This window comes from Drosophila yakuba, chromosome 2L, assembly GCF_016746365.2.
Source record: "Drosophila yakuba strain Tai18E2 chromosome 2L, Prin_Dyak_Tai18E2_2.1, whole genome shotgun sequence".
Taxonomy (NCBI): Eukaryota; Metazoa; Arthropoda; class Insecta; order Diptera; family Drosophilidae; genus Drosophila; species Drosophila yakuba.
Window position 1 is genome coordinate 10,775,544 of NC_052527.2, and position 10,645 is coordinate 10,786,188.

The 10,645-nt window shown below is 38.2% G+C and overlaps 1 long non-coding RNA gene across 1 annotated transcript; it reads right to left on the reverse strand.

The window, feature by feature from the left end:
- Positions 1-1,823: 1,823 nt before the first annotated feature.
- LOC120320713 lies at positions 1,824-8,428 on the reverse strand. The gene is made up of 4 exons (XR_005560239.2): positions 8,325-8,428; positions 8,211-8,274; positions 5,342-5,832; positions 1,824-5,085 (listed from the first exon to the last, which is right to left on the reverse strand). It is a non-coding gene; the product is annotated as an uncharacterized LOC120320713 (long non-coding RNA).
- Positions 8,429-10,645: the final 2,217 nt, after the last annotated feature.

A 10,645-nucleotide genomic window follows, 5' to 3' on the forward strand; every position in this document is an offset into this window, starting at 1 on the left:
TATCTGCTGCAGGTACTCGCACACACACCTGCTTGCAACATTGCAATTCTGGGAGAGGGACAAGAGAGAGAGAGAGCGAGCATAAGCTCTTCCAAGCTGTAATGAGTTATGTTTAAACACAAATTCATTTTCGCATGTAAAAAAAAACAATTAAGTTTCCTTTGAGAGCAAAAATGTGTCTTGTGTCTCAAATCTCTCGCTCTCTCTCTTCGCGCTCCACAGTCGATCGCGGGGGGGTGGCGGTGCTGGACGGTGCTTGGAGCGCACCACTACGACTGCAAAAAGCAGCGATCGCTCTCTTAGGTTCCACAAAAAGCTGCTCCATTGGCGAAAAAGAGACAACTAATCGCGCTCGCTAATTCGGAACGCACACTTTTGCATTATTCAAATCTGGTTGCTCGCCATCCCTCTCGCACCCGCATGCTCCCTCGCCTTATTTAAATTTATGATTATCGCCCCCTTGTGTGTGTGCCTACTTAATCCAATTGGAGGTGGAGCCGCGTTTCTCTGTCCAATTGGGAGTAACGCTCGCATAGACTCTCATTCCGCCTGCATATAGCGCCTCGTTAACTGTCACTTTGACGAAAGTGGGGGGCTTTATCTTTATTTTGGGGCCTGGATTTATCCAATTGGATTTTTTATTTGCAAACTGGTTTCGCCAACGCCTCTTATTGGCAGCGCTATTTTTAGGTCCGCTTCAGCTATTAACTAAGTGCAAACTGATTAGAAAAGCGCTTTTATTGGGAGTTAAGAAGGGGGAATTAATATTTATTTCTTTTGATTTCCGTTTTGGTTAATTCAGTACAAACCAAAATGTGTTACCCATGAATATATTTATTTATCGTATTCTTCATTCTCCGTTTCATCCAGGTAAAACTTTGTTGTATTTATGTGCTACTCTTACCCAATTGTTATTAGTTTTAGAGCTAAATAATAGATAATAGATAAAAGGACATTTTAACGTTATTGCTAGTTGCTTACTAACTTTTTGGTTAACAATGTCTTCTAATATAAAAAAAATAAAATTATTATTTCAACATGTTGAAAGATAGTTTTTTATTAAATTACATACTGCCTCATAATATTTTTTTTAATCTCTGATTAAGAATTCTGTTTCCATGGCGTATACTTTATTTCATCTGGATAAGCTCAACAATGTAAATTAATCATCAATAATTCGAGGGAAATATTTCCCAGCTAAACGGTGATCCATTGAATGGCGAAGAGCATTCACGTTGGACCTGCCCCGCGGAGTTTCCATTGAAGGGCATTGTTTTGGAGGGCGCCGCTACTTCACAAATCGCATATCGCAAACGCACGATCTGCTGACACAATTCCGCCAGCAATTAAGTTGATTCACCTCCGCGGGCTTGGATATTTTACCTGTTGCTCAATTTGCCGGCGTTTAAGAAAGCTGTCAACAGCGATCGGGCATCGGGAATTGCGAATCGGCAGTCGGCAGTCGACGACCTGGGTGCATAATTCCGGGCAACTGGAGCTGATCTTGGCCAATTGTTTACCATATGCAGTCCGGCCAGGCATTCCAAACTGTCCGCTCGAGCTTATTAGCCTGTCGTTTGCATTTCTGCGGTATTTCCACTTTGTTCAAGGCGCCGGCCCCCCAAGTGAACGGACCCCAATTTGAATGCAAATTCCACGCATTGCGCGCTTTTGGTCATTCAAATGTTGCCGCTTCACTGTGGCCGCGAAGTTATAGATTTAATGCCGAGGTAGCCGGGATACCCTATCCGTAAGGGAAGTACACTTTTATTACTCACCTGCCAAGATTATATATATATATAATTAGTAAGAAAAAAAATGCCTTTTTATGTTCAACAATATGATTTATTGTAGACTAGATATTCTACTCTGTTTATGAATTTTTTTTAATTTTCCCTTCAACTTATTTTATTTACTTTTCTGACAAAAAAATGTAATTTAAATTAAGCAATAAAATTTTAAACTTAAAAACAAAATTATAATATTTTATTCTAATATCTTAACTTAATCTTATATTAATACCTAAATAGTTATTAGTTATTATTTATTTTTTAGTTCATAAATTGTTTCATATTTCTATAAAAATCTAATCCCTCCCGCTTTAACTTTTTCAAGTTGGCCTTTACGCAGCGCTAAATTTCCGCATAAACTACCTTAAAATGTAACAAAATGTGAAAAATCCTAATTCCTCTAATCATGAAATTCTTGCCTAATAAGCTTCTATTACAATACGATAATATACCGTCATTACAAAATCCTTCGGCTGATGGTCTCCCATCATGGTTGGATTGGTTCCTGGAACTTAAGTCGATGTTTAAATTAGCATTTAAATGTTACTCCAGCCGAGGCATTTCATCACAATGTTACATTCACATTACTCAGTCAGCATAAAATTGCAAACACATATTATTGACACATCATTATCAATCAAAGTTATGCTCAGTTGAAAGTCCGCAATGCTTCCGCAAAAAGAAAAAATAATATAAACCTCGAGGAACAGAACAGTGTTTCTACTCTCCGCGCAGATTACAGCTAAGTTTTATGACCATGATTTATGGCAGAATTCTTCCTAGGCGGCCGTTCTGGTTTGATGGTCCAGGCCAGGCCCAGTGCACCATGAAGCATCCCAATCCAAATGCGAATACGAATACTTATACTTCGTATTCGTATTCGTATATGACTCCGAGAAAGACACACTACACACTACACACTCGCTGACACGCACAGTCTAGATGCGAGTACGTATCTAGATATCTGGAAGATACACCGCCGAGCACGAGCACTCTAGCATGCTTTATGGTCTAATCCCGATGGTTAGTTTTGTTCAGCATAAACTGCTCGATTTCATGTGATAGAATGTAGCAGCAAATCAAATTGTTAGCCGCCTCATTCTGCGATTTTACATCCATATTTATTTGCAATAATTTGGCTGCTTTATGGCATTCCCTCATTTTGCGCTGTTCGCCAAATGCGTTTGTCTTGTTTAATCTGATTATAATTGGTAAAACAGCGGCATAAAGTATTCCAAATGATTGTTATGCCAAAGATAATGGCGATTTTGCGGTTTTGATAACGACCAGCCCTTATAATAAATAAAACAGAAATGCTACTGTTTAAGTGCGAAAAAAATCGAAGAATTGTAATTTTCTAGTATAGTGTATTCATTCGGCATCATATTATATATTTTCTTCATCCTTTTATATTTTTATCTGATCTATTAGTATCTTAAGTTAATATGTTAATAGACCCAAAGTTTTTACTTGAATAAGTGAATGAATAGCGTGACAATGTAATTCGATTTTAAATGGAGTCAGGTACTTAGGCCACTCGGTACGCTTAGCTACTAAACATTATAATGTGATCCAGGCTACTCTCCTAAACACTTGTATCAGTAAGAAGAATTTTTTCCTAGTGTAGAACAGGAAGCCAATTTTTCACTTCGCACTTGTAGCACGCCATGCCAACCACATTTTTCTCTTTAACGCATTTAAAGCGCAGTGGTTAACCCCAAAACTTTGCATTTATATTAAAAAACAGGCAAGCGCGAAACAATCAGGGAAAAACAATTAAATGTGATATGAAAGGGGTCGGTTGCAGACAGACTCGTTGACAAATTGTGCGATTATGCTAAGGCCGGCCAAGAAACAGAAAGTTTTATAACTTTAATTGTCGCGTTACAACACCCGCAGCAGCAGCAAACGCAAAACGCAAAGTGCAGACAACAAAAGGCGATGTAATTATATATCCACTATACTATATATCCACTTCAGCTCTCCGCTGACACGCGGAATTCTTCTGGAGCATTACAAATGAGCCATTGGCGTGCTGTTCCCTTGATTATTTTAATTTTTTATTAGCGCTTCTTCTGCGGCTTAATTGTTTTTAAGCAAATCGCACCTTAGGGCACATATGTCTGGCCTTAATATTATATTTGCTTTTAGTGCAGACGTATAAAAGTTTATGGTGCATAAATAAATGAATTTATAAAATTATAAACATATTGGGCGTTTTAAAATGTAAACTTATGGAGTGCTGTAAATAAGTGCAACAAACGCAAACAACAATTTTAAGCACGGCTTAGTATTATTTTTTTGAAATGTTTACTAAGAATAGTATATATAATTTGCTTGAATGTTAATGCAAGTTTATCTAATCACCGTTTACTTAGCATAGCCCCACCCTCAAAACACGCCTCCCTGAACTGTGAAAATAAATTCAAGCATTACAAGTGGTTTTTTCTATTAAATGATAGACTGGGTCTGAAAATTGCTCGAGATTTCCATCTGTAAAACACTTTTTGTGTTTTCAATTGCGTTTCAGCTCAATAGTTAATTATTTCAGGATGATTTCCAACAGTTTAACGGCTTTGTTGCAACTGTTGGCGCCAACGGCAATTGCCTGATTTGAAATCTACTTTAAAAGTTGGTAAATTAAAGTTTACAGTTCGACTTGGGTTATTATAAATGCACTTCCTAATTGAATTGCATTTGCTTGAAAAAATTGATGAGGTAATGAAGGTGAGGCTCCCATCGAGATTATAGATATGAGAAGTGGGAAATAAGCCATTAGGCATTACAATATAAAGAATCTGATATGGACAACATAGGAATTGTAATTTAATTTGGGTTCTTGTGTTTGATTTTGTAAACCTCTTTTAATTGGTACGAGCATTCTTAAGCACTATTAACTTTGATGTGTAAACCAGGAAAACACAAAATTTTGATTAATACACAAGGCTCTTTGTAACAAAATTGACATTTAAATTTTTGAAATTATTTTTACGTTTTTAAATTAAATAAAATCTAAAGATAAGAAAGCATTTACTTTGCAAATATTCAGCAGAAAGGTTTGTTAAAACATTTTCAGCTTAAAAACCCTTAGGAAAGTTTCCAAGATTTTATAATCTAACACAATATTATTTGTATAGACTTCTTAACAAACCGATAGTCATATAGGTCGTTTAAACTAAAGAGCAAGAAATGCAGGGGAAAATGCAGCATTTAAGAGACGCAAAAATGCTGTATAACAAGCGCCAAGTTTGCCACACAAATCAAAGCCGATTTGCCGTTTGCCGTTTGTGTACCACTTTGGACATATATGGAAAAATTAGTGGGATGTTTTCGAATTGTCCAGTATCCACAGTGTCCAGTATCCAGCATTCAGCATTCAGCATCCAGAGAGCGACGATGACGATGGAATCGGGGGCCCAGGAGTATATGTTTCGACCAAGGTGTCGTCGTCATTAGCAGTTGTAGTTGGTGATGGTGGAAAAGCGATAGATATATATATATATATTTGATAATGGTGTTTGATTTTTGATTATGAAATTTAAAGCACTCACAGTCGAGGCGGTACGATTGTGTGGTGTCCCCACGGATTCGAGTGGCAACACATAGCCTCACGCCAATAAACGCGCAATTATAATAAAAATAATCACAGGGGGCGACTGACGACTGACGACTGCTGATCCTCTGCATTTGGTCATAGTAGCTGCTGGCCGGGCCAAAACCGTTGAGCTGGCCAACATCCAACATCTAGCATCCAGCATCCCAGTTCCAGAGGCGTTTGATCATTGCGATCATTGGACGTGGAGGACGTCCATCGTTCCCGACGACCGGATTATCGCCTTTTTGAACAGCTTTTTCCTCTGCTGTTCCCATTCTCTATACTATCTCATTGCGACGACAATTGGCGAGTAATTGCTGCTGCATAATAATTCGCCACCATCCATCGTTGGCCTGGTCAAGTTTTTGCGCCTCTTTGCTGGCGATTTTTTCCACTTTTTTTTTTTTTGCCATCTCCACTTAATCCGTTTTTGGTTGAGTGAGTTTCCTGAATTTATACAGTAGAAAAATATGATATTCTCAGATATACATTCATTTGTTCCTAATTTAATAAGGAGAATTAATTAATGTGGTATGAATTAAATTAACGAGGCAATTAGACACAAATTCCATTACAAGGTGATGCAGCTCTGAAAAATGCCTTTAAAGGCATGGCCAACTAAAAAGTGGCAAAATAATTCATTATAAAAATGTTGCGAAAAATTACCATTGCCAATAAGGTTGTGTTGACTTTTGCGAGGCGAGAAGGCTGTGCATATATAAATTATACTTTTGGGGTGGAGCAACTTTGCTTCTCATATTCCAATTTATGATTTTCTAATGGGAATGTCACCATTTTTCATGGGGGCGTATTCGATTGTGACATCTAAATATTTTTAGATTTAATAATTCAAATAAAAATTCCAATAAAATCTCCAATAAATGTATACAAACACAAAGCATTTATTAAATTGTTTTTATTGATACTCTCAGTTGGTTTTCGGTTTCATTGGACTGGCTATTAAAATTCGTTTTTGAATTATTTAACCTTAAATATTATTTCGATCTATTTTTTCAAGCTTTATAAGCAGGAACAAATTAAAAATAGTAATAGTTATTCCCTGCTTATTTTCCCAAGACCCCTGTTTTTCATAACATTTTTACCTAATCAATCATTAAGTGTCTATTAGTGCTTATCTACGGCTAACAAGCCATCAAGACCAGTGGAAAAAAAAGGCATTTTCCACGGTCATCAAATCAATATTCAAAAAGCCTCCACTACCAAATTGGCAACAATCTGTCAGATGCATTTCATAAAGCTCAAACGGCGGCGAGAAAAACCCCAGCTTCGTGCTGTAAGAGGAGTGGAAAAAAGTCGAAAATTGCTTTATGAACACGTTTCAATTGCGTTTTGCCAGCCAGCTCGCCAGGCATGTTCGATGTCATGTACTCCATGGCTGTAGTCTAGGGAGAGAGACACTTCTCCGGGCCTGATGAAATCGATCATTTTCCCACGATCATAGCGACTGGATCGGATCGGCTAAGATCGGCTCGCCTGTCAGCGGCCCAAGTCTCAATGACTAACTCTAACTGCACAACAAGTGGCTGGCCAGTTGGCCAGGTACAAAAAACCGGGGGGAAAAAAAACCTGACCAATAGCAGGCATTACTTGATTTGTATGTGCTGCTATGTAAATGCTATAAAAGGATTTTGATTACGGCCAAATGCCGGCCCCGCCAGCTGGACGACATGGGCCCAAGGTGTCTGAATTCTACTGGGATGGGATGGGATGCGATTCAGAGGAGCTCTTTCTTCCCAGAGGCGGAAGCATGACTAGGCGCCTTTTTCAGGTCTTGGGCATTCATTGATCGATATCAGGAAACTACGATACGAACATTAATATCATGCCTTCACTCAACCTTTTCTCTATGAGTTCCTAATACACAGTGATCTGTACTGGTTCCTATTAAAAGAAATACCATTTTTGGCCTATTTTCTATTAAACTAAAATGTAAACTTTAGATAATTTGAATAAAGATAAGCTCGATTTTTAATATACATATTTAAGCAGTATTTAGTATTATTTAGAAACTAGCCTTAGACTTAGATTTTTCAGATCTCCAGGCTGTTCGAAAACCTTTGTCTTCGATTTTACACTTGGTCGGTGCTTTCCCTACCACAAACCATGAATAAACACTTTTCCTTATTCTAATTAGCAGGTGGTTGCCCTTTCCCCTATCAACACCTTCTTACCAACATCCACTGGTCTTACGCACTCGCCATGACTGGTAAAAAAAAAAAGTATTTGAGCCGCTTAATTGGGGCGGACAGTCAGCTCGATCCGCTCAGTTCTTTGACATGTTTTCTATTTGTCTAATTTGTCAAGTTTTGACTGGAATATTTTCAGTTAGGAAAACGGAAATGATCCGACAAAAAAACTTGTGGCTTTTTTTTTGGAGTTTGGAATTAATTTGAAAGCGTGGCCAGGTTTTTGGGTTAGGCAGAAACTGAAAAAATACATATTTAAATTGATCCCATTGGGCTCGTGTTCAAACAATGCTTATTTTGTGTCTTGATTGCGGCAAGCGTGCTTCGATGTTTATTTATTTGGTTGTGGATTCGTGGCAGGGCATACATGCAGAAGTTTATCTTGGGCTTTCGGAACTCACATATCAAATCGTATGGTAACCTAATGAGCTTAATGTTTGAGACTTTTCATCTTAAAGGCATTGGAAATTTAGCAATAAGATCGCATCTAACATCAGTGTTTAGGAATTATTTATATTTGGGTTTAATATAATGAGAACCTGTCATTTTAGCAACAATGGCTATTTTCTTTAGAACGCAGAATTCCAAGACCATTAAAAATTCCATTGGAAAACTCACCAAATATAAATCGAATACAAATTTATTCTGCGCCTCACTTTATTGTTATTTTACAGAGAAGTACCTAAAATATAAATGATATTAAGCAGTTCATGATTTTAAATAGTCTCTTACCTTAGCAAACTTTTTGGAGTGTTGTGAAGATACATATTATTGATGGTTAAAACTTGTTCTATGCCTAGCTTCATTTTAAGGTCCTCACTTCTTCAGAGTCTGAAACAAACTGAATGTTGGGAGTAAAAAAAAAGAGTCGAACCACCCTTTCTATAAAAAATGAACACCCATTCAACCCTTTGAATGGTCTCTCACTTCCAGTCCCTGATTTTTGCATAGAACCTGTGGTCTTGGCTTTTTTAGAACCATTCCAACCCCTTCGATAAGGAGTGGGAACCAGTTCCGCACGCCAGATGGCGCTGCTGAGCTACTTTTGTGGGATTTCCATTGCACTGTAGTTGTTATTAATGGGACAAAGACTTGTGAATAATTTATATAATTAATACCCCGCTACGTTGACCACGCACAGCTGGCATTTAGTTGCAACTTAAGGAGCGATCTCTCAGCGGCTGTTTAATAAAATATTTTAAATAATTCCGTAATCTAAATGCAGTCATCGTCAGAGCAAGAAAACAAGCCCAAGAACGTTGGCGACGCTTTCCTCATCGCATTTAACATTTAACAGGATGCTGTTCTCATCTGGCACTGAGAAAGAAATTCTAAATACCAACCAGTCACAGCAGCATCCAGCACAAATCACAAATTGTCACGTTAATAGTGGCAGCCATTCCCATCCCCATCCACATGCCCCCCTTCAGCATCCCCATCCCGACCTGGATCCCCATTCCCATTCCCGAACCCACCTCCAATCCTCCCTCCGCCTCATTTGAGCTCGTCTTGCATTTCGCATCCGTATAAATGCAATGTAAATTTTTTTGTGTTCTGCGCGCCATTGCATATGTCCACTGACGGAGTGGATGGCCAAAGATGAGGAAAATTGGGGATGGTTCCGTGAGTTTAGCACTCCAATTCTAGAGCCTCTAGTATTGTAATACCTTTTTCTGATGATTTTATAGCTAAGTTAGTTTATTAAAACAATGCAAGCTAATTGGTCAGTTATATTCGTTTAAATTCAGTTAAAGAACAAGTAAAACTAAGCATGCTTAAACATATTTTAAATTATTTTTAAGATTTGGATTTATCATGGTAATGTTAAGTTGTAATTTATAGAAAACAAATACTGTAGTGGATCTTCTCTTCACTCGACACGCTGCCATCTCGAAAGTCACAGCCCGATGGAGTGCCATTGGCAGGCACTCTTCTGCGTCTCTCAGCACGTTTCGCCTTGATAATTTATGAGACGCCTTATTAACATCAGTCAGCATCGGCAGAAGTGCAGATTCAGGCTTCCAGTCTGGTCTTCGTACACTCGTCTTCGTCTTCGGCTTGGTCTGCGGCATCCAACTGGCTTTCTCGGAAAGGAATCTCCGCTTTTTGCCGTCTCTCGTCGGCTGCCACATTTTCACTCATTTTAATGTAATTTCTGCTGTTTAATTTGTAAATTATTTTAATGCAACCTTTGTCATAATTTATTGTCTGCTTCGCTGGCCGCGGCATCCGAGTATCCGTGTATCCGGTAGATACACACTAATACTCGTATGTATTACCTCTTTGGCGGACTATGCGAGATGCAAATAAGCTGGCCAAAATCCTCGGCGTATCTCATTCTATGCAAATCCGTTTGTCCCCGTCGATTCAAGTCCATTGAGATGAGTTGGGAGCTGCGGTCCGAGGTGGCTCGTTAGGTGGTCAGCCGCCGGGATTTGCATAAGTATGTTGACTTTCAATTAAATGCCACAGCTCGATCAGTTGTTAAAGGCATTCCGAATGTTAATTCTCAAGTGCATTTGATCGTAATGCCCAGCTCGCCAGGCAAAACTCAAAATTTAACAAGTAAATGGCGAAGCTTAGATACCCTTAAAAGTTATTATCACACCGCGTTCAACATAAATCATTATTATATTTCCCAAAGAGGTAAGTATATGTATTACTTAGGATAGGCCATTCATATGTATATTATTTGATAACGAATAAGAAAAGGTTATAAGTATGCATCAATCTTGATAGTTATAGGAACCTATGTTCTGTGCAGTAGCTTAAAAACAACATTCACATTTAGAAGGCACAATCAATCGGTTCAATGAAAGGAGAGCAAATATGTAAGTTTTCGATTCGAATCAAATCGAGTCAATTGAGGGCAGCAAAATGTTTGCATAAATTTAAAAAGGAAACCTGACCGTAATTGTGCCCGAACAATTATAATTATCAATTGTGCATAAACACAGCTCGCATAATGGGGCAAACAGAGTAAAAATGCTTTAAAAGGATTTCAGTCGGCGACAATTAGTTGGATGAGTTTTCATAAGTGCATTCTAAATTAG